Source organism: Delphinus delphis, chromosome 4 (assembly GCF_949987515.2).
Source record: "Delphinus delphis chromosome 4, mDelDel1.2, whole genome shotgun sequence".
NCBI classification, from domain to species: domain Eukaryota; kingdom Metazoa; phylum Chordata; class Mammalia; order Artiodactyla; family Delphinidae; genus Delphinus; species Delphinus delphis.
The window spans coordinates 116,634,803-116,657,706 of NC_082686.1; the positions used below are offsets into that span (position 1 = coordinate 116,634,803).

At 48.9% G+C, this 22,904-nt stretch overlaps 1 protein-coding gene across 2 annotated transcripts in view; it reads right to left on the bottom strand.

Annotated features, from left to right (window-relative positions):
• NMNAT3 (nicotinamide nucleotide adenylyltransferase 3) overlaps nt 1-22,904 on the bottom strand; it is a 116,038-nt gene that overhangs the window by 84,620 nt on the left and 8,514 nt on the right. The window contains exon 1 of one of the 2 annotated variants that reach the window (XM_060011338.1): nt 5,953-5,972. The exons of the other annotated variant lie outside the window; for it this stretch is intronic. The gene's annotated coding sequence lies outside the window, so the exon portion shown is untranslated. Of the gene's footprint in view, nt 1-5,952; nt 5,973-22,904 lie in introns of those variants that run through there. 2 annotated transcript variants of the gene reach the window in all.

Consider the following 22,904-nt stretch of genomic DNA (forward strand, 5'->3'; position numbering starts at 1 on the left):
TCCAGAACCCTGAGAGAACACATTTCTGTTGTTTTAAACCACGAAGTTTGTGATATTTTGTTACAGCAGCCCTAGGAAACTAACACACCCCTAGAGGTGCTGCAGGGGAAGGTTTCAGTTTGTACAAAACCATCCCAAGCACTCTATGGTTCCTTTGATGGTATTTGGCAGAAGTCAACTTCCTGCCTCCAAGCAAGTGGAAAGTGAGAGGGCTGAATGTAGGGCAGCCAGGTCGATGTAGCACAAGGGTGAGAAAAGCAGGCAGCCACACTCCCGGGTCCTTGGGAACAGCTCTGGGCAATTCCCCTCCTGAAGCAGGCGGCTGAGTGCATGAAGAAAACATGTCTAGTTCTTAAAGCAAATATCTGAATAGGTTAAGTGTGAAGGGGGTACCAAGGATTTAAGAAACGTCCCATAAATTAACCTCATAGCTCAGTTAGGGCTGCATTGCGCGCGCGCGTGTGTGTGAAATATTAGAGACCCAAATGTCTACCAACGGGGGAATGGTTAAATCCCATATTATACCATTCAGCTATAAAAAAGCAACATGTTTCTATGCATATACTGACATGGGAGGTTACTAATTAGTAAATGTTGAGGGAAAAGAAGCATGTTACAGTCTTATAGTATTATCTCATTTTGGTTGAATGAAGCCATCTATGTTGTAATATAGGAATAATCCATAATATATACACCTATATATGTATATAGATCCACTGGATGGGTGCTCATCAAATGTTAAGTCATTACCCCTAAGGAAAGGGGAGGGTTGTTGGGGGGGACGGACTTGGACTTCTTACTTTACATGAAGGTGCTTTTTCCTTTAAGTGTGTACTCTTTTTGTAGTTTTAAGGAGGAAAAAATGAACACGCAGTAAAGACAAGCTGTGAGAACCTTGTCTAGTAGATGCCAAGCACGGTGTGGCCTGAGGAAGGGCCGGTGGTCCGCAGAGACTGGCTGTGGCTTCCTGAGGCCGCCTGCAGGCCTGCCAGTGTCACAGGGCTGGAGGCAAAAATGCTGGCTTTTACACCAGGCTCCCTAGTGGGGCGATGTTTTTATTTATAAAAGAAAAACCGGCACAGTCAGGAGATCAAAGTCCCAGGCAAGTGTGTCTACTGTCTCTTCACAGAGTGAGGCAAAGCCACTATTCACCGGCTCCTCCATTTTGCATGAAAGCCAAGGGGAATCTGTCTTTGGAGCACTTCCAGAGTAATCCTACGTGAGGATGTTTCGAAAGGTTGTTTTGCCCCCTGGAAGGCTTGTTTCCTCGCTGGTGAGCAGAACTGTCTGAGCACAGCCCTCCTCCTGTTGGTGAGCTGCCCGGCAGGACAGGAGCCTATGCCTTGGAAAAGGACCCCCCAGTCTCCCTCCTTGGAGTACACCCAGAAGTGCACCCCAAACACGCTCCACCACACAGGTTACTTGCCCACTGGAAGTGTTCTTTTGGATTAATGTACAATCGGGCCTATCAACTGTGCACCAAAAAGGCGTTAATACAGCCGGGGGAAATATGCACTGACCTCCCACCGTTCAATTCAGGGGCGCTAGAGATGTGATGGGAGGGTGTCTCGGGACGTCAAAGCAAAGATGAGATTTCTGGAGGATGAAAAACCATGAAGCGCAATTCCCCTTCGGATAAAAGCAGGGGCGTGGGTCATTTCCATCTCAAACACGTGCCACGTGAGCGCAGGGCTTTGAAGGTAACAGATTTCTGCAAACACTTCTGCAGTGATGGCTCTCAGTGAAATTACTGCTTTTTGTGGAAGGAAAGGAACCATTCCTCTCTCCCCTATAAAATATGAAGTGTTTATTTTTCCAAGTATGTTCCTCCGAGATTTGCTGCAAATCATAAAAGGTCGTGACATTTTATGATTCCTTATTACAAATTTCAAAAAAGACTTTCATCTCCTTTAAAGGAATTGTTGCAAAAACAAAGACTGGGAGCTGGATCTGTACTTAAGCAGAGGGACAGCTGTATCCAGAAGGCTTATGCTTAATCAAAATATTGAACGCTGTTGGTTTTGTACTTCCATTCGCAGAATCTTAGCATCTGGTCCAAACCCCCTGTTTTATAGTTGAGAAAACTGAGGACCAGAGAGGTGAAGTTGCTGATTTAAGGCCACACAGTAAGGTAATAACAGAGCTAGAATCAGAAGTTGGGCTGAGACTTGTATCACACTGCGATGCTGCCTTCCAAGCCAAGCTCTTTGGTTATGGAGATTTTAAAGTTTTATCCAAGGACTGCATCATGACATATAATCCTCATCACTAGGCCTAATGAGACCGGCAGTCTGGAACAAAAGCAGGGGATGCAGAAGACCCCTTTTGCGCAGGTAATAAATTCAGAGAAATACGAGGTTGGAAAGGACCTGGAGGGATTCTCTACTCCATTTCCTTTCCTGAAGGCAGAAGTCGCAGACATCATTCCAGGGGAGAAGGAGCTATTTTATTTCTAAAACCCTTCAGGGAAGATTTTGTCACTTTACTTACAAAAAGGAATATCTGGGGCTTCCCTGGTGGCGCAGTGGTTGAGAGTCCGCCTGCCGATGCAGGGGACACGGGTTCGTGCCCCGGTCCGGGAGGATCCCACATGCCGCGGAGCGGCTGGGCCCGTGAGCCATGGCCGCTGGGCCTGCGCGTCCGGAGCCTGTGCTCCGCAACAGGAGAGGCCACAACAGTGAGAGGCCCGTGTACCGCAAAAAAAAAAAGGAATATCTGATTTGCTCTCATCAATAGGATCCAAGAAATAAGCAGAAAAAACCAACACATAGTCTTTTACATAAAAATATAAAATCTTCCTCACCCGATACCTCAGAAGTGATTATTTAAAATCACCTCCTAGTTTAATCCAATATGGACATTTCTACTGTAAAAGGAAAACATTTTGGAAAATAAGGAGTACAGAGTTGTTGTGACACCTTAACTATGATTTCTGTAAGAATCTGTAAGAATGTAGGAGACTCACTCGGGCCTGACTATATGAAGAACTTTGACAGAGAGGTTAATACAGAGAGAACTGCAGAGCATGAAACACTTGCAACATGAAAACTCCTGAGTTCGAAACTATACAGTGGCTCCCACTGTATGATTTTTCTCTCTAAGTTTCGTATGAAGTCCCCATTTTTTGCAAAGCAGTTTTTGTAGTGGGCCTTAGCTGGAGAAAGTACATTTCTAAGTAATCTGAAGGGGAAAAAAGTTTGATTAAAAACTCCACCAATGATTCCACATATATTCACGCCAAATGAGTTGAAAGCCAGAGGTGGTTCTGAGAGAAGGCAGTCTGCCTAACATCCGTGATATTAAGAGAGAGGAAGCTAATAATGTGTGGCACTTATCTAAGACGATACCGCTGACCCACCGCCAACGGCTTTGAACTGCTTTTCCGTCAGATGATGAGATGCCGGGCTCCTGAGAATTCAGGGGTGCATCTCAAAGGCAGCTGCTGGAGTTAAGGCGGTCCAGGCCAGTGGCACAGTGCAGGCCACTCACAGCACCTGTGAGAGGGGCTGGCAGGTCTGAGGACAGAGCAAACACCAGAGTCTTGGTCTAAGGGTCCTGGGCAAGGGTGTGAAACAAGGACCTTCTTCAATTTTCCCCCCACTCCAACCATCCCCCTCCCGTGACCCATCAGAGCTTCTGTAGCCATGACTCAGGGCTCCTGTTCCAGCCGTTACTCCTCTGTTGTTCCAAAGCAAGGATTTCTCTGAATGCCCCCCTCTCCTCCCCCAGGCGTTCAGGAACCTCCCATCCACTGGTGGGATATCTGGCACCCACTGCTTGATCTGTGTCTGGCCCTCATCTTCCACCCAGCTTCAGGCCTGAGAGGGAGCCCAGGCTGGAGGAGATGCTGGGAGGACAGGTGCCCGGGGAAGACTCGCACTCTGGGGTCTGCCCTGAGCCAGCCAGCGCCCAGGCCAGGTGTGGGCTCCGGGCTCCCAGAGGAGATTCAGCCGCATCTCAGCCCGGAGGCGGCTCATGGCTGGTGGAAGAGGCCCATGAGTCAACAGCTATAATCCAATTAAGTCCGGGTACCCACAAAATGCAAGGGGGCCCAGAAACGAGGCTAAGTGGCTCTGAGTGGATGAGCTGAGGAAAGCTATAGCTAACTGCACCTGAGCTGGATCGTGTCATTACTATTCACGGGGCGCTGCTGCTAACTGCTTCCACACAGATGCTAACATTCCCCCTTTGCAGACGAGGAAACTGGGGCTCCGAGAAGTGAACTACTTTGTTCAAGGTTACAAAGGGAGGAAGAGTGAGCTGGGATCTGACCCCACACCGCGGGCTCTCCAGCTGTCTCCCAAGACCTGTGAACCAGATGACAACAGCGTGGACCTGTGAGCACACACTTGGGGGTACTTCACAGCCTGGATTCCCAGGTCCCCAACAGCATAATGTTTAAGAGGAACTGCAAAACCCTCAAAACTAAATTCAGTTCACTTTAATTTTGGAAGCAAGAGCGAACAGATGCCCCACAGCCTCTTTCCCTAGGAGAGGGATGGAGAACCAGTAAAGCACCATCCCTTCTCTCCGCTGAGAGGAACCGGGAATCACTGTAGAACCAAATGCAGCTCTGCTTCTCCAAGAGTGAATAGTGTTGGCTGTAACTCTAGAAGTCCATAAGCAAAGGACATAAGCAAAGGCAAGAGAAGAAAACCCTGAGCTTGAGGCCCTTAACCAAGGAGATGTACATCCACTCAAGACAAGATTAAAACCATTCAAAGTACAAATTGGGTTTCACAACAAGCATCCTACCCCTATTTTATTGAAATAATGGAACTAAAATGTTAAAGGAACAGATACAGGGAGAAAAAAATGCAAGACGTTCCAGTTTAAGGAATCTCTGCTTCATAAATGTCCACCTTACTGGAGTTAGTCTGTCATTTCCAGTTTATAAAAATACTTATGCTTGGATTAAAAGGTCCCTAAAAGGTCATTCTGCAAATAAAACCAGACTCAGAGATGGTTTTTAAAAATATTCTGATGCAGAAAACCTCACACCTCTCAATGTGTCATTGAATGATGCCAAAGGTAAGTGGTATTGTTAAAAACCCCATTAAAAGGTTTTTTTTTTTTTAAAGAAAAAAACTGGTTTAATTAAAAAATAGTAGAACACTATAAAATGCTGACCTCTCCCTCTGCTCCTCTGACTCCACTTCCTAAGGTGAGCTTCTGGCCTCTGTCTGGAACACCCCTACCCTTTACCACCTCCCAGAACTCAACTGGTCATGACTCACTGTTTCCCCTCATCCCACATCATTAGCCCTGGGGATGGCACTGTGGGGTGAAAAACCCCAGGCGTCGCTGCCCAACTGGCTGCCAAGCACCTCTCACAGGCTGGCCCTTCCTCCTCTGTGTCTGAGACCCACATGCTTGTTCCTAGCATTCCTGGCCTTCAACCTGATACACAGATGGTGTTTAATAAGTGCTCCCTGAATAAAAGATGCAGGCACCTGGCCAGGAGCCTCTTGCTTCCTCCCTTTCCTTGGAGCTCTTCTCTCCACCTGGACTGCCCTCTCCCCTCAGTTTATCTGTACCACCTTCTCCAATGTCCCGTAAACGAACAGCACCATCATCCAGGCAGCCGTGTGGGGGGGATTCTGGGCCCCTCTCTTTTCCTCCCACCACCCTCCTCTCAATCCGTCCGTCACCGAGTCCTGTACGCTCCACGTCCTAGATCCCCCTCTGATCTCCTTGCTTCTCCCTCACCCCGTAATGCCTGGCCCCAGCCTTCCTTGCGTCCATGGGGCCACCACACGCTCCCCCTCTCCGCACTTCCCTGTCCAGCCCTTCCTTAATACACACTGAGCCCGTCCCTCCCCTCCGTCCTCAGGATGGAGCCCAAGCTTGCTGACAAGGCAGAGAGGTGGTCCCTATGACGTGGCCCCGTAAGTCTCAGCTCCTAGCAGGCAGCTCTCAGCCCCACGCCAGCTGCCGCAGAAGCCCTCTTACCCTCGTTTCTGGCTGGTAAAGCAGCAACAAATGGCCAAAGCAGGGAATCATTCCCAGAAAGTCTAGGTGAACTTTAGCTTTAAAGTAAACCATACAAGGGAGCGGTCTGACGCAGGGCCAAGGCTCTGTTTTGGGAGCAGGGCTTGGAGCTTTCACAAACCCCATCCAGCCCCCTTCCCCATGCCAGCTCCCTTTAGGGGGAGAGTGCACCTAAGGACGCCCCAGAAGAACCTGAGGGGAAGGATCTGTCTTGATTCTTCTGATCTGCACCCCATCCCCACCTCCACCAGCTGTTATAGTCCAGTTCTTTCACCAACACCCGGGGGGTGAGGAGAGGCGAGCCACTCTCACTATTTTGAGTCTTTTCAAAGCATTCGATTCATTCCTCCAAAAAAGCCTACCCTTTCCTTTTGTACTCATAATCCATCAGTTTATGTAACATTTAATAACATCATGTGATTCATTACAAGTACAATGGGCACCAACACATTTGGAAACAAACGCAACTGACTGGTAAGTGCCGCAAGCGCAAGGTGGGGCAGGAGAAGGCAGGCAGCGGGCTCGGCCAGGCCTGGGGGGTGGGGGACGGTGTGTGGGCGTGGCCTGCCTCCCCCACTGGATTATGCGCCCCAGACCAGAAAAGCCTGGCTCCACTCACTGCCTTTAGGATCTCTGTGTCTGACGCAGGACTGGAACATAATCTGGGCTTAGGAAATGCTGGCTGAAGGGAGAAACGAGGCTCCCACAGACCAGCCCTACCCCAACTCCAGAACCTCCTCTGGCAAATCCAGGCAGCCCCTCCCCTCCCTACTTGGACTCACTCACTGCCAGAGTCACGTAGTGGACAACATGTTCTAACTCAGACCCAGGGCGGGACTGCATCTCAGAGCCGGATGCAGATACGAGGGACCAGAGATCCTGGCTAGTGCAGATGCATGGTCCACGGGTCAGGAAGATGGAGACAAGCTAAGGGATGCGGTTGGGGCACGTGGTGCCTCCCACCTCCCTGCCTGGACTCCTCTCCTCTCTCGTCCCTGGGTCCCAGCAGCTGGCAGAGCACACAGCACCTACAGAGTCCTGAGAGGGCACAGCCCCGGGCCGAGGATGGCTCCGGAACATCCCCACTCTACGGGAGTGTCTTACAGGTGAGACCCTTTGGGCAGGAATCACACCTTCCTCCCTTCTTCCCCGTGGCTTGGGGCATGAGAGGTAACTGATTAGCGGGAAAGCGAGCCTCCAGCAAGTTAACCTGCAGATAAAAAGAAAATCAACTTTAAACCAGGGGGCTGATTTCAACGTAAACGTTGTACCCCTACTGCCCATGAGCCTGGAACAAGCTGAGAATAAGCGCAGTGATGAGAAAGCCAACCACTGGCGGACGTGTCTACTCAGCGGCAGGCAGAGAGACAGCTGGACTCTGGGTTACAGAGGAAGGGCATAAATAGAGATAAACTTGATTCTGGGCTCAGAAACTCTTCATTAATAAGACTGACCTCCTTTTCACGCTGAGAGCATTTGTGTGCCCTTCCATACTTCCAATAAAATCACAAAAATAAGATGCCAAGCTGTAAGCACATTGCTGTACTGATTATGATACAGAGGCAGGTAGAACTGAAGACAGAAGCAAAACCATGATGTCTCTCAGGCCGATTTTGCTTTTGACTTGAAAACTGGGCAGGCCTATCTCATGATCCACCCGTTGGTTCATCACAAAAATGAACGTGGACACCAAAGATACAAATCTCTCAGCTGGCTGTAGAATGCATCATGGATTTATTTGATCAATGGGATCTCTATGTTTTAAAGACGAACTTAAAATTGTTTCAAACTCCTTCACTGCCATTAATAATCCCTTCATTTAGCAAACATCAATCAGCATCTACTATGTGTCAGGAAGTATGCCAGGAACCAGGGAGACAGAAGGGTAAGCCACATTCCTGCCTACAGGGCTCTCCTGACTGTGCTGGTGGGGGGCAGACAGGCTACCTGATGTTCACAACACATATTGGAACTGGCATAAATGGAAACAGGGAGCCTGAGGGCACAGAAGAGGGCTCCCAGCCCAGCCAGGCTGAGAGTGTGCAAAAGGGGTACAGAAGGGTTCCAAGAGGAAGTAGCAGGTGTTTGAGGTTTTGAAGGATGAATAGGAATTAGGCAGGAGGCAATGAGTTGGGAAAAGAGTGTTTGCAAACCTGGGGAAGTGGGAGGCCACGGGGCATGTCAGGTTCAGGGATGCAAGAGGGTCAACAGAGTAGCTAAGGTTGGTGGAGGGGTATGGGGTGGTGACGGGAGGGGGGAGATGACAGCGTTCTCCAGGGCCTGTGTTCTATGTTGGCAAGATTGAACTTGATTGTGATGGTGGTGGCTGGTGAGCCTCTGCATGGTTACACAGGGGATGATCAATCCGAAAGTGACCAGCTGAGGGTCTCCTGACCAGCAAAGCAGCCTCCAGGGACACCTTCCTTTATTCACCGCTCCTGAGGGAACAACAACTTACAAGCCTCGTTAGCAGACAGATCTCCAATGAACAAGTCAGCCTGCGTTCCCTTCCATAATCCCTCTCTCTGAGGCCACAGCTACTTTCAATTGCGTTCTAACTTCGAGAAGCGATAAGCATATGATCGTTTCCGTTTACAAGTTTTTGATCATCAGCCTGGCACCGTAGCTGTAAATTACCCATTTTCTATGATATTTTTACTTCTCTAGATGAAGGAGGACAAGAAGCGCTTTTAAATTACGAATGTGCCCGAGCCACAAAGGCAGGGAATAATTAAGCATCTTTTGCCAATAGAAATATAAAAGCAAGGGTTTGAAAAATGAAATGCAAGGTCGTGGGCCGGGTCAGATGACCAGGCTCTCTGGACATCTCTCTGGACATCTCACAGGTGCACCTGCTCACCATAATCAGTTTACCTAAAACCAGGAAGGGCTGGGCTGGCAGCAGAACTGCTGCTATGAGAGCTCTTAAAACGGCTCCCCGAAAACCAGCTGCTTTAGGCAGCAGGTAGGCCCCTTGCACTTTTAGGCACTAACTCCTGCATTTTCTGCTTCTAGGAGGGATTTTTAAAGATGGGATTGTCACTAACTCAGATGCATCCAAGCAACTGGAACATTTGGTCAAATCCTGATTGGAATGCCGCAGGGAAGCAGCCACACTCATTGGTGTTGCGAACCCCTCTCCCAAAGGAGAGCCAGCCAGAGAAATGTCTGGTGGTCTTCCTGTCCCGGTGAGGGCTGGAATGTGGGTGAGGAAGAGCCTTGGGGAAGGATGGGAGGCGAGGAATTCAGCTCACTAAGTGAAGTAGAGAGGACGCTAGCGTGCAGAGGCACATGCCTACTGGCAGCTTAACGTCCCATTTAATTGGCATGTAACGTTAGTTGACAGAGTAGTATGTAAATGAAAATACGACTGTGGCTTTGTGGCTTTAAAAGGTGCTGTTGGCAGTTTTGTTTCCAAAGCCCAGCTCTGATGAGCTACACAGTTTCATTATTGGGATGACTTACTCATCAAGAAACCACGCCAACCACCAAATTCCTAACATCTTCCACGTGGGACTGTGCTCGGTCCTGGGGACCAGGGTACAGGGGACCCAGTCCCTACTCCCGAGCGGGGGTCAGACATGGAAAAAACGACAAGCAGCTTCTTAAATGTTCAAAACGCCATGTGTGGTCAAAGCAAAAGCTCGTATCATCAAAGCTGGGGAAGTTCTAAATGCTGCCCTCTTCACATTTTCAACCCTTGTGGATGACAATAAATCTCAGTCATACTAAATCAATAATCAATAGGAACAGTGACAACGGCTAAAAGGTATTCAGTGTACTGTGGACCAGGCACTTTCTAGGTCTAACTCATATTTCGACAGCACCTATACCAAGCCTGTTATTACCCTGTCTTTTGCGTTATCTTTAATCTTTGCAAACACGATGCAGAGACGTACGTATTATCATCTTGTCTCTGATGGTCCTTTGACACCCAGGGCTCATCCAAAGATGCGGTACCAGGAAACGCGGAGCAAGGACGAGCTCCCGTCTGATCACAAAGGCTGGGTCACTTCACTCCGCACTGCTTTGAAGGTGCAGAAACCAAGAGGGGCCCCAGACTGCCCCTCCACCCAGGCCCCAGGCTCTTTGGTATTCAAGATGGGCTCCTTCATTTTTGCAGGAAACACTAGATGTAATAAGCATATCAACCATCTTTTAGACGTCAGTCACAAATCCTTCCCTCAAGAGTAAACTGTCCTCCATCCTGCATATCTCAAGATCCTTGCACAAGTAAGGAGAGGTGAGAGCAGGTTAACGCGCACACTCTACCCTCAACAGCAACGGCAAGGGGGCCTCTCTTCAAAGTTCAGCAGAGTGTCTGTGTGTATGTGTGTGTGTGTGTGTGTGTGTGTGTGTCGCAAGGGCTGTCATGGAGGGGTTTGATGGAGGGTGGGTCTATGGGCTGTCTCATGGGGAGGCGTGCAGTGGATGTGGGGAGGTCAAGGGCAGGTGACAGGGGCTGGGCTGGGCTGCGTGTGGTGGAAACCACAATGCAGGGGACATCTCACGAGGGGTGTGCCGTGGGGTGTATCATGGGGGTGGGCCCCCTGGGTGTGCTCTGGAGGCTTTGCTGTTGGGGGGTGACATGGAGGGTGCTGCAGGGTTGCAGCTGGGATGCGCCAACTAAAGAATGTCGCTCGCCACCTGGTTCTATGAGAATGAAGTCCTTAGCCACCGTAGAGGCTGACCTTCAGCACACCCGGGGAGGAGTTCAGGGTGGAGATCAGGAATAAGGCACTCTGTGCTCTGGGAAAAGCTTGCAGAACAGGCCTTCAGAGAGTTAGATATCCGCAGGAGAAATTTTTATGAACCCCCGCTGGGCTGCACCCCGCAGGCCTACAAGCACTGGGCTTGCTCAGCCTCAAGACCAAGGAAGAGCCTGGAGTCGGTGACAGAGACATCAATGATTCAAAGGATGGGGGAGCTTACACGTCTGGAGCAGAGTCCTTGGAGCGACACCGCACCTGTGGGCAGGACGTGGAGGCCGTCTTTGCTCCTCAGGGCAGGGGGAGGTTGCCAGTTATAGGGGGAGGTACTTCAGGTGGGCTCATCAGTTACCAGGGAAACCAGCAGAGGGGCACACCCCTCACCACCCCTTTAGATGAGAACAGTCACTAGCTGGGGCGGGGACTAGTACGTAGGAAGCGCAGTCGTGTGCGTAGGGTGTAGGTGAAGCAGGCACTAGCTGAGCATGGGATGTCTGGAGAGCAAGAGAACAGCCATCTTGAGTGGCCTGACCACACCACCCCAATTCTCGCATCTTTCCATACACAGAAAGGCACTAAAACCATGAACTAAGGTGCCCGATGCTCGTGACTAGCAGCAACCTTCCCCCGTGATGTGTGCTTGATTACACCTACCTTTCACCAAGATCACATGTATGCTAACCTCCTCCCTTACCTCTGGAACAGACCCTCAGAGCTACTGAGAGGCTGTCCCCTGGGCTACGGTCCTCAGTAGGTCACTGAGCAAACAACTCACAGCTCTTCTGTTGTGCGTTTTGTTCTAAGTGTGCGTTTTGTTCTAAGTGTGCGTTTTGTTCTAAGCTGGCAGATGCCTTGCGGGGTTGTGCTGCGGAGGTAGGTTACCGGTCTGCTGTGGTATATCACGGGGGTGTGCCGTGGGGGTGCGTGGAGGGCGGGAAGGACCCTGCAGACCAGAGAGGTGCCTCAGGTCCCCATCACAGCCGTGGGGGACCCCGGACAGCCCGCGACTACCAGGCCTGAAAAGGCCGCTCTTGCCCACTGCCCCTGCCTGATACCCGTGATGGGCAGCTCATGCCTCAGCACCCTCACGCTCCCCCAGGGAGACACTGGGGTGGCATGTTCTGGAATTCTGCCGGCTGGAGGGGCCTGGGAAGCCCCTCCCTTCCTCAGCCGCTCACACCTGCCTTTCTGGGACAGGGTCCAGGTGGTCTTTGCAGGTCACATCTGACATCGCCTCTGCACAGCCCCTCCCAGGGGACACCCAGGACACAGCATAGGTGAAGGGAGGCAGTGCCCTTGGCTTTCTCCTCTTGCAGGGGGCCCAGCACAGGGAGCCACAGGCTTCTCTCCCAGAGCAGCAGCCTCTTTCAAGGGCCCCGCCCGCCCACACCTGGCTCACCCCTCTGACCCTCCGGCTCATCTTCCGAGGGAGCTGCTGGAGTGGCAGATGCCGGAGAGCTCAGGCATGCGGGGAAAGCACTTGTTTGTTGTTTTGAATGTATATATCAAATTTTCCTCAATCTTTAATAGGAAAGATTTTCAAACATCCTGCCAAGTTGAAAGAATTTAAAAATGAACACCTGGCTATCCCCCACCTAGACTCTACCATTCCTATTTTATTATGTTTGTTGTGTAATATATCTATCCCTCCATCCATTCGTCAATCCAGCTTATTTTTTGGATGCCTTTCATAGTAAGCTGCAGACAGCAATACCCTTCTCCCTGAACACTTTGGCAAGCATATCACTGACTGGAGTTCTGTATTGGTTTATCTTTTCCCCATTTTCTGAACATAGAGTGAAATGCACAAATCTTGAGGGAGCCCTTCAGCGAATTTTGACAAATGCACGCACCCATGCAACTCCAACCCCTATCAAGACACAGAACATCCTATTGCCCCAGAAAGTCCTCTCACGCCCCTTCCCGCTCAATCTCCCAGTCCCCCTCCCCCCAAGCAACCACTGTTCTAAATTACAGTGTATAGTCTCTCTGTCTGGTTTCCCAGGGGGTGTGTCCATCAGTAGTTCCTCCTTTTCATCGGCACGTAGTATTCCATTCTCTGGCTGTACCACAGTTTACCTAGATAATTTTCCCATTGGTGAATTCCTTTCTTAAAAGTAAAGATTATTGCCTCATCAAGGTTGTTCTGTAATGAAGTCACGCTTGCATTCTAACCTGTCCCTCTTGTGGGGAGAAGACCAGGTGTGCTCAGAGTTAGCATAGCCCTGCCTGACCCATGGGAGGGGACGAAGGGCAGAAATAGTGTATCCCGTCACCTTTGTGAAAAAAGAGTGAAAATCACAGTTCTAGAGTAGAGACACTCAGAGTGTGATGGGATGCAAGATGATTCCAGGCCAGAACTTTAATATGTTTATTGTTACAAGTATGTCCTATAGCTGGCCTGTGAAACTAGTTTTCCTACTTGAAAGGGATATATAGTTTGCTTTTTGGTGGGTTTTTTTTTTTGGCTTCACCTCTCAGCATGTGGGATCTTAGTTCCCCGACCAGGGATCGAACCTGTGCCCCCTGCATTGGAAGCTCGGGGTCTTCACCACTGGACGGCCAGGGAAGTCCCTAGTTTGCTTTTAAAATAAGTTTATTTACATAAAAAGTTTAAAGAAATATTAAATACACAGGGAGTAAAGATAGGGAAAAAAATCATGAGAATTGTATGCAGATGACTGTGGTGTTGGGAAACATTCCCTAGAGCAGCGGTCATCAACCCTGGATGAACATTCAAATCACCTGGAGCTTTAAAATCACCCATGCCTGGGTCCTACCTCCAGAGCCTCTCATATAATTGGCCAAGGTGTATCCGGGCGTCAGTAGGTTTAAAAAGCTCCCCAGGTGATTCTAATGTGCAGCTGGGATGACGAGAATGGTTTGGAAAGCCACGGTTCTCCAAGTGTGGCTCCTGGGCCGGCACATATCACATCACCTGGGCACTTCTTCGGCATGCAAATTCTCAGCCGCCACTCCAGAACTACTGAATCAGAAACTGGGGATGGGGCCCAGCAATCTGGGGCTTCACAAGCCCTGCGGGTGGGCCTGATGCAGCTCAAGTTTGAGAACCACTTCTCAAGGGGCATGGGCAACAAACCCTAAAGGCAGCCTTCATGGGACCAATCGGGCCAAGGTCAGCTGGCTCTGCCTGAGCCAGCCCCTGGGAAGCCCTTCTCCTGCCTGGGACAGAGAGGGTAGGTGGAGACCAGGTGGTGAGAATTACCAAGGTGATGACAACCTGGTGTCCACCGTGTCTCAACCTCAATTAATTCACAAACCAGTTAATCAGCCCTCAGAAAATCCACTGTTGACTACAATTTTATTTTCACTGTGATTTTTGATTATCACTGACCTCCTTCCACTCCATTACCCTTGTTAATGGAGAATTGACTATGCAGTTAAAATGAATGTTTCCTCTACTAACAGAGCTGTACCAGATTCATCTCAGAGTCCCTCGCAGCCCGGAAAATGTGATGAGTCTACGGATATATCGATCTGATACAATTCATTTCACCCAGAGTATATGAAATTACCACTCAGAGGTCACCTATTATGTGTTCCTATGTCCAAAGGCTTAATAGGGAAGAAATAGAGTGTTAGTGGAAGAATAGCACGGTATTTAGAGAGCTAAACCAGTACTTGGCCGAGTCTGGCCTCTTGGCTGGCAGTAACGTCTGTATTAAAAGATGCTCAACACAGTTCTACAGATTTGTCAAAGTCCTTGGAAATATCGAGAAGATAAGAACAAACACTCTGAGGGCTGCTTTTCTTCACCGGCTGGCTTTTTTTTTTTTTTTTTTTTTTTTTTTTTGCCGTACATGGGCCTCTCACTGCTGTGGCCTCTCCCGTTGCGGAGCACAGGCTCCAGACGCGCAGGCTCAGCGGCCATGGCTCACGGGCCCAGCCGCTCCGCGGCATGTGGGATCTTCCCGGACCGGGGCACGAACCCGCGTCCCCTGCATCGGCAGGCGGACGCTCAACCACTGCGCCACCAGGGAAGCCCCGGCTGGCTATTTTGATAAGGAAAAATGCAAAGAAAGAGGAGGCTAACAGGAGCTCACGGAATCTGATTATCTCTTCCAATGCTAAGTCTGAAAAATGAACTCTCATGTACAGCTCAAAAGATTACAGAATTTGCCAAAGAAAATGTGCTGGGGGATCGGCAGCGACAAGTGGAATTTGTCTTAAGTGTACGTACCATGAGAAGATGTTGGACAAAACACCATGGTCCTTTTCTCTTAGCCTAACACAGCAAAGGCGGAATGCCACCACGAAAGACAAATCAGGCAGCCTTGGGAAGGATGGTCGAACACTGCAGGGACTCTCTCCGTGACCAGGCATCAAAAAAGACTAGGCCAGCTGTCTCGTAGTTACCTGACTCTGGACTGACTACAAACAGCTCTAGGACAGCAACCACAACTGGGAGAGCCAGAATCTGGTCCCACTAAGTGACTCCCCCTAGAAGCCCGCCCCTCCAAGGGCTGCCGCACCCACGCCCTACACCCCTCTGCCTCTGCTCCCAAGCTCCGTCCACCACTGCCAGCATTTATTTGTGGGTCTCCAGAGTGCAGAGGTGTGTCTAATTCAGACCAAGACAAAGTACATCCTGAGGCCTCAGCAAATGACTTAAAGAACAAACAAACAACTATTTATTATAAAAAATTACATCATACAGAAAACTAGAGGAAATAGTGTAATGGACTGCAACACAGCCATCTCCAAATGCTCATTAACGTGTTTCCAAGTTTACTTCACCTTTTTTCTGCTGGAAGTATAAGTACGCACATTATAAACACCATGACATTTCACCTCTGAATACTCCGAAAACAAAGGACACTTTCTAAAGCAAGGCCACTTTCTTACTTATTCATAATACCATGATCACACTTGACAAAATTAACAACAATTAACAAAAATTCCTCAATATCATATAAGACAGGTCCAAATGTCAGCGTATATCTTTTGAGGAAATAAAATATCAATACAGTTTGGGCAACCCCAGGAGAGACAGAGCAGATGTGAATGCCCCTGCAAGGTCCCCAGGAGGCAAATGTGCTCACCTCTGTCCCACCTGGGGGCTCCATCATTCCCAGAGGTGCGAGAAGGTGGAGGGGCATTCCCTCAAGTGGGGTCCCCTTCTGGAGATTTGGGGGACCTCGCCCCGACAGTGCCACCACATCCAAACAGAGCGCTCCCAGGCCCCTCCAGTCAGCCGTCTCCCACTCGGTGACCAGTCTTGTCCAGGAGGCTGGATCTGATCAGACGAACCCACCTGTAGGCCCAGCTCTGCCAGCGACAAGCTTGCCTTGAGCAGGTCGCCTGAGCTCTGGGAGCCTCCGTGTGCTCCTCTGTAATGCGGGAGATAAGGCCTGCCTCAAAGGGCAGTCATGAAGATTGAAGGAGACAGTGACACAGGCTCTGTCGTGGAGCGCCTAGCACACGGCCTGGGCAGTAACGAGCTCACTGAAGTTCTGCTGCTGCCACTGGGGGTGGCAGTGATCCCCTTTAAGGCCATAAGGGCAGCCGAAGGCATGAGACTGAGCGAAGGCCAGGCAGAGAGAGGCCCGCACCCTGCAGATCTCTAAGGTAGGGCTTGCCTGATGCAAGAGGTCCTAGGGCGGGCCCTTCCCAGCTCCCGTGTCCTCCATGCAGGACGGTGCTGCCAGATGGAAGTGCTGACGAGTAGGGGGAGGAAGGCCGTTGGACCATCAGAGCAGAAGCGTTCCCTGCACGGGGCCTCTGGCCGCCCACCTGGGCCATCTGGTGTCTCCTACTGGCCTGCCGCTAGCCCTGAACCTCACCTCAAGGCACCAACCCTGGTTCTTCAAAACCACCTGCCATCAGCTCCTCCTCCTTTACTCTGTGTTAATGACAACCACTGTCCACCACCACCGCTGCCCACCATCAACACTACTGTTTATTAAGCACCTGCTACATTCCAGGAGTTTGCTGTGTAATTTTTGGACAATATCTCCCTGACTCCACACTCCAATCTTTCAAGAAAGACATGATTACCCTCCTTTACTCAGTGACTTAAAACAATATACATTTTATTATCTCACACTTCTGGAGGTCAAAAGTCCAAAAGAGGTCTCACTCGATTAAAACCAAGGTGTCGAAAGGCTGCATTCCTTTCTCGAGGCTCTAAGGGAGAATCCATTTCTTGCCTTTTCCAGCTTCCAGAGGCCGCCCTATTCCTTGGCTCGTGCCCCGTTCCATCCTCCCAGCCAGCGATGGCCAGCCCAGTCTTTCTCACACTGTATCACTCTGACCGCCTCTCCAGCCTTCCTCTTTCATTTGTAAGGACTCTTGTGATTACATCGAGCCCATGTGGATGATCCAAGATAATTTTAGAGTCAGCTGATTAGCAACCTTAATTTCGTCTGCAACCTTAACTCCCTCACGCCATGTAACCAAACCTATTCACAGGTTCCAGGGATTGGGATGTGGGCCATTATTCTGTCCACCAGAGAGAGACTGAAACTCAGAGAGGTAATGGGGTTTACTCAAGGTCACACAGCTATTAAGTGGTACCAGACTCAGATGTCAGATTATGGGGACTCCAATCTAGCTCTGCTCCTGCTACTTCGCTTTGTGACCTTGGGCAAGTCACTCAACCCTTCTGGCCTCAGTTTCCTCACTTACAAAATGAAAAGGCTATCTAAGCACTCTAAAGTATCTCCTAGCAGCCAGTCTGTGACGGTCTGAGGATCCTGACCTTCTCCTAATAACACATGTGAGAAAGCCCAGGACCCCATGAAACTCTCACCTCGTCTTGTCCACACTAACTGAGGCTCCAGTACTGACCATTAGAGGGAGCCAGCATCGACTTCCTTCTTTCCCCTACCTGGAATATTCCAAGCCTTTTGTCCTGGGAACCATGGAGATATGGACTTACGGACACCTGACTGCCTTACCCCCGTGCCCCTCCCAGCACACCACACAAATCTTAAGTCAACTATTATGTGTTTTCCTCCCAATCCCCAGCTTAGAGGAGAGTAAGGATTAAGGTTTCTTTACACAATGAAAAGAAAATAAGAGAGTGAGAAAATCAGACAGTAAACATACAGGGATGCGCAGGCTTTTTTGTTGAGAGTTCCCAAACCAAGGCAGAAAAAAGCTCCTCTTCTTTTCTTTTTTATAATGCATTTTTTAAAAAAACACTTTTTATTACAGAAAATTTTAAACACATACAAAAATAGAGAGATGAGCACAGAATTTGTTTTAACTCACTCCCAGGCCTACCACCTCCAATTCAGGTACTTCTCACGGTCTGAAATTTGAACTTTGAATCACCATCTGCAGTGGTCCACTCCATGTGTTGGTCCTGCGTCCCTTTGATTTGGAAACTGCTCTGCTACCACTCCTTATGATTCTGGAAGGTCTGTCAATCAAGATGGCCGGAAAACCTTAACTATAGGACAAATCAGAGCCCCTTTTCAATATGAACACTGGACAAAAGAGTATCTTCTTCTGAAATCAGGAGCTGTAAACTCCACATAAGCCTGGAGCTGCCATTCTCCCTACCTTAGAGAGTGAAGCCAACACCGTGGTGTTCATAGTGGAACTACTGAAAGATAGAGAAGGGGTACTTCCTGGTGCCATGATCTGAGCACCTGGATCCAGCTGTGCCTGATACCCCGAAACTTTTTTATTCTAATAGCCATATTCCTAGTTTTGCTTGACTTAGTTTGAGTGAGGTTTCTATTCCTTGTAACAGAATCTTGAACATCCCCAGAAAGCCTTCTTTAAAACAACTAGCATAACTGTCCTTTTTTCCTGTGGGAGTTAGAGATTAGCCTCCTTAATTTAACAAAAAGAATCTATATTCCTTAGGGAATACATTTCCTAGCAGAGAAGAGTGAAAATATGTGATTTAAGGATACTTCCTCAAGCAGGAAAGGACAAGCTGTCAGAGAGTGGTCCTGGGTTGAACAAGGAGACTGCACAAAAACTGGGCTTTGGGCCCATGCCTCCTGGGGTACAGTCATGAAGCTAGGCAGGATAGGGTGGGACCAGGTTCCAGTTTCAGTGACTGAGGGAGGACCCACTTAGGCCGCAAGTGGCACCTGTCACTAAGAGATAAGCCTCCAACTGAAATTAGAGGAGGTGGATCACAGGCCACCCAGAAACCTGTACTCAGTCACCCTTCCCTACTCTTCCTTCTTCCCCCTCCTCGCCACAGGCTTCCTCTGCACACTGTGGACACAGAGCTCCCTGTGCCAGGCAGTGTGGAAATGAGCTACAACGGACAGCCCATGACCCGTGGGAGCCCACAGTCCAGTGAGAGGAGGCAGGTAAGTGCACGATGGAAGGAGCTGCAAGGCATTATGGGAAGAGGATGCACATAACAGGCTGGGGCCCTTGAGAAAGATTTCCTAGTTTATTGTCTCGCATGAAGGATGGCATATGTATGTTACGCACTGCAGCAGCATCTGTCATAGAGAAAGACTGCAAACAGCCCGGGGCCCACCCACAGAGAACTGGTTAAGTAAACTGGGGTAAAGCGGCTCAGTGGAATACTGTGCATCTGTGAGGGAGGGAGATGGAGAGGGAGGGAGAGAGGGAAGGAGAGAATGCTTTATGTACTGATATGGAAATCTCTCCCAGACATATTGTTAAGCAAAAAAAAAAAGCAAAATGCAAAATGGTGAGTATAGAATACTGCGTTTTGTATAAGGGTGAAATATAAAAAGACCTATAAACTCGCAAAGAATTATAAAGAAACAGAACAGTGGTTGTCTATGGGGAGGTAAGGGTATGGGATATGGGATGAGAAAGACCATTTTCGTTGAATACATTTACATTTTTTTTTAACTTTCCAATCATGTAAATATGTTACCTATTCCAAAAACATTTTAACTAAAAGGTAAAGCTTCTGTGGCATTTAGGGTAGTTCTCAAAGGGATAGTTAGACACGTCTGGGGACTGTGGCTTAGGTGCATTTCCAACACAGCTACAACGTGATGCTGACGTGCCTTCTGTTGAGAAGCAGGTCTATGTCCTGTCCCTCTGTAGCTGGGCAGGCAGGTAAATATGGCACAAATGACACTCTGAGACATCTGAGGGTGTGCCATGAGCGGTGACGGAACTTCCACCTGGTCCTCTTGGGATGCTTGTTCTAAGAAGCCAGTTGTCCTGCAGGGAGGAACCGAGGCCAGCAGCCCGGCCCGGCCCAGGTCCCAGCCACTAGGCCCTGAGTGAGGGGGGGCACTGAGATGGCCAACTAACTGCCACTAGATGAGAGCCCCAGGGTGGGACCTGCTTCACTGAGTCCAGTCACCCCCCAGAACTGTAGCGACAAGAACCAAATAACTGTTTTCTTTCAATCCCTTAAGTTTTGAGGAGCAGTTCTTGGTTTGTGCCTCTGTCTTACACTTGATTTTCCAAGATGGAAGCTCTCTGACACACTTAGAACAGCTTACCTATAAGCCCAAGGGGGTAGCAGAAACCACCCTCGGGGCAACTATTTAGTTGGCCCTATGAAAGTAGGAATAGTCTAAACAAATGAAACATATGACTCTGGATGCCCATGGGGACCATTCAGCAGGCTGCTGGGTACCAAGGTCTGGGCTCCAGAGAGGGGATGTGATGGAGCTGAGGATGCAGGAGGCGTCTAGGTAAAGGTGGTCATTAAAAACCAGGGCTGGGAATGAAATCATCCAGGTGGAGCGCACAAACAAGAGAAGAAGACCTCTGGGGATGCCCCACTGAAAATGCCAGCAGAGGAAAAGGAGCAGGTAGACGTCAAAGAATCATCATCAGGGAAGAAGGAGGAAAATGCAAGAAAGAAGAGTTCAAGAGCTGGGCTTGGTCAGAGGTGTCAAATGTTACCCCAAAGATACAGAGAAAGCTCTGGAAGATTTGGCAATGCAGAGGTCACCGGTGACCTCTCTACAGGAGAGTAGTCTTCCTGAAGTGGTGGGAAAAAAGGGAAACTCTCAATGCATTCCCATCAATATAAATCACTGCAACCAAACTTGATGAGACCAAACAGCAAATAATTGGGGGCTCCCTGCTGTATCTTCTGAGCAACATTAGAGGGGAGAAGGCAGACAGGGAAAAATCAAAATGCATATAATAGAACGAAACAAGGGAGACAAACATTAGCAAATTGAGTAGATACCGTCTGCACAACAAAGAGGCGACTGAAGAGCACAAGGTGAGGAAAAACTACCTCTTGAGTTGGTCCTTTTTTTTTAGAGAGAGACTGAAAGATTCCTTTGTTTTGTTGACCATGCACAGTAATGGCAAGGCCAATGAAAAGGTGGGGGCGTCCATAGGCTTCATCTAGTCAGCCAGTACTGATGAGCTGGAGTGGCTGCAGGGAACACTTTGTAGAGGAGGATGCAGGCTTGGGTATCAGGGAGTGACGTCTGCTGTGTGCACAGGACACAGGAATAGGGCACTAGCACCAAGCATCCGCCATCCCGGTCTTTATGGAACGCACATTTAACCATGCCTTAAAGGGAAATGGCCTCATTTCTCTAAAATGCCGGGATCTTGAATGAATGCCCTTCTCTGCAAATACTAAAATGCCCATAACTCAAAGCATATGAGATTTAGCCACTAAATCCTATTGAGCTTGCTACATGAACAATTTTAAATCTTCTCTTGGAGTAAGGCCTTCATTTGTAGTAACAAATATGCCAACAGACAATAATAATAAATACATGGTAATGTTTCTAGAATCTGCAATATGCCCCCAAATTTCTGCCATTATTCCTCCTCCATGCATAGAAAAAAACAGGCATATAAAATGGATTGGGACTCAAACTACAGAGTGAATTAAGTTGAAATGTCAGCACAACCATATTATACTCCTCAATTGTTAACAGATACTTTGATGAAGTGCTTACTAAATCTTTAATTGGAGATGGAGTGTTTCTATATAAAGGCAATGACTACAAAACATTTATCATTAATCATCTACACATTTATCACAGTGTCTAAAGCCATAACTATAGACATTCTCTCCCATCCTCTGGTATCAGTGTCAGTACGGTGAATCCAGCATTAATATTAAAACACGGCACTGGAGACACAATTATGGGTTGATACAAATGAGGTTCAATGTTTTCTCCCAATGAATTTTTCTTTTAAGGTCATCTTAATGTATTACACTTGAAAAATAACAGAAAAAAAATCAAGCTACAAGATAGGGGGAAACATTGCCAAAATAAAGATAACTCTTATTATATACTCAGGCCGTCTTTTAAAATGTTGGGTCTCAAAGTGCATGGCTGCAGAATATTAGTGTTCTGCCACTTAAATCAAATATTGGTAGTCTAGCCCAACTCACAGGGAAAAGAGTGGTAATATTCTTCTTATCTAAGGTTTTCTTCCCATGAGTTTTCATAAACTTTGAGGGTTGGCTACTCTTAAGGTAGTCTTCAACTGAGTATAAACAGGTCTGATTCAGCACAGAATTATGGATTTGGTTATTTTCAGTTTAGTGCACTGATCACGTTCATGGTGTTTAGGGAAGAACGGCACAGCAGACGCTGTCCGTGCTATGCCCTGAGCTCTCAGGACTCATTGTTTTAGAGCAAGCCAGCGTCTTCTGTGAGTCAGCACGTGCATCCCTTTGCCCTGGTGCTTTACCTGGTGGCTGGAAGCTGCCGGAAGTCGCAGAGAATTCGCTTCCCCTAAGGAGCCTTGCTCAACCAATGACAGATCGCAAGGGTGTGTATATACCCAGCCGCCAATCCCCAGGAGAGGCCAGTTCTGGAATGGGTGCTCTACACGCTGGCTGCCGGAAACTCCCAGCAGGTTTAAACTCCAGTGGTCCACGCTGGTGACCTGCTTGATGGTGTGCCTCTCTGGCTCATTTCCCTACTTCCTTATTCCCCTTCTTTATTGGGGATTTCCTTCCAAATAAACCACACAGACTCAAATCCTTGTCTCAAATAAGGACACATGCCATGATTTCCCAACGTATGGCCAGCTGAGTATGAGAACTGCTGCTTTAGGACGTACCATTGGCCAAGCACTAGGCCCCTGCCAGCACTGGGCAGCAGAGGATGGAGGGGGACAGGGCCGACACTGGGAGAGCTGGCATCAAGAATGCAAAACCCAGGCCCTTGAGGTACGGGAGTACCAAGGCCTAAGCAGGACAAGAAGCCAGAGTGATGTAGGGCCGCCCCAGGCAACTGCTGACCTAGGGAGTGAGTGTGTGTTTGGGGCCGGGGGGCAGAGTTG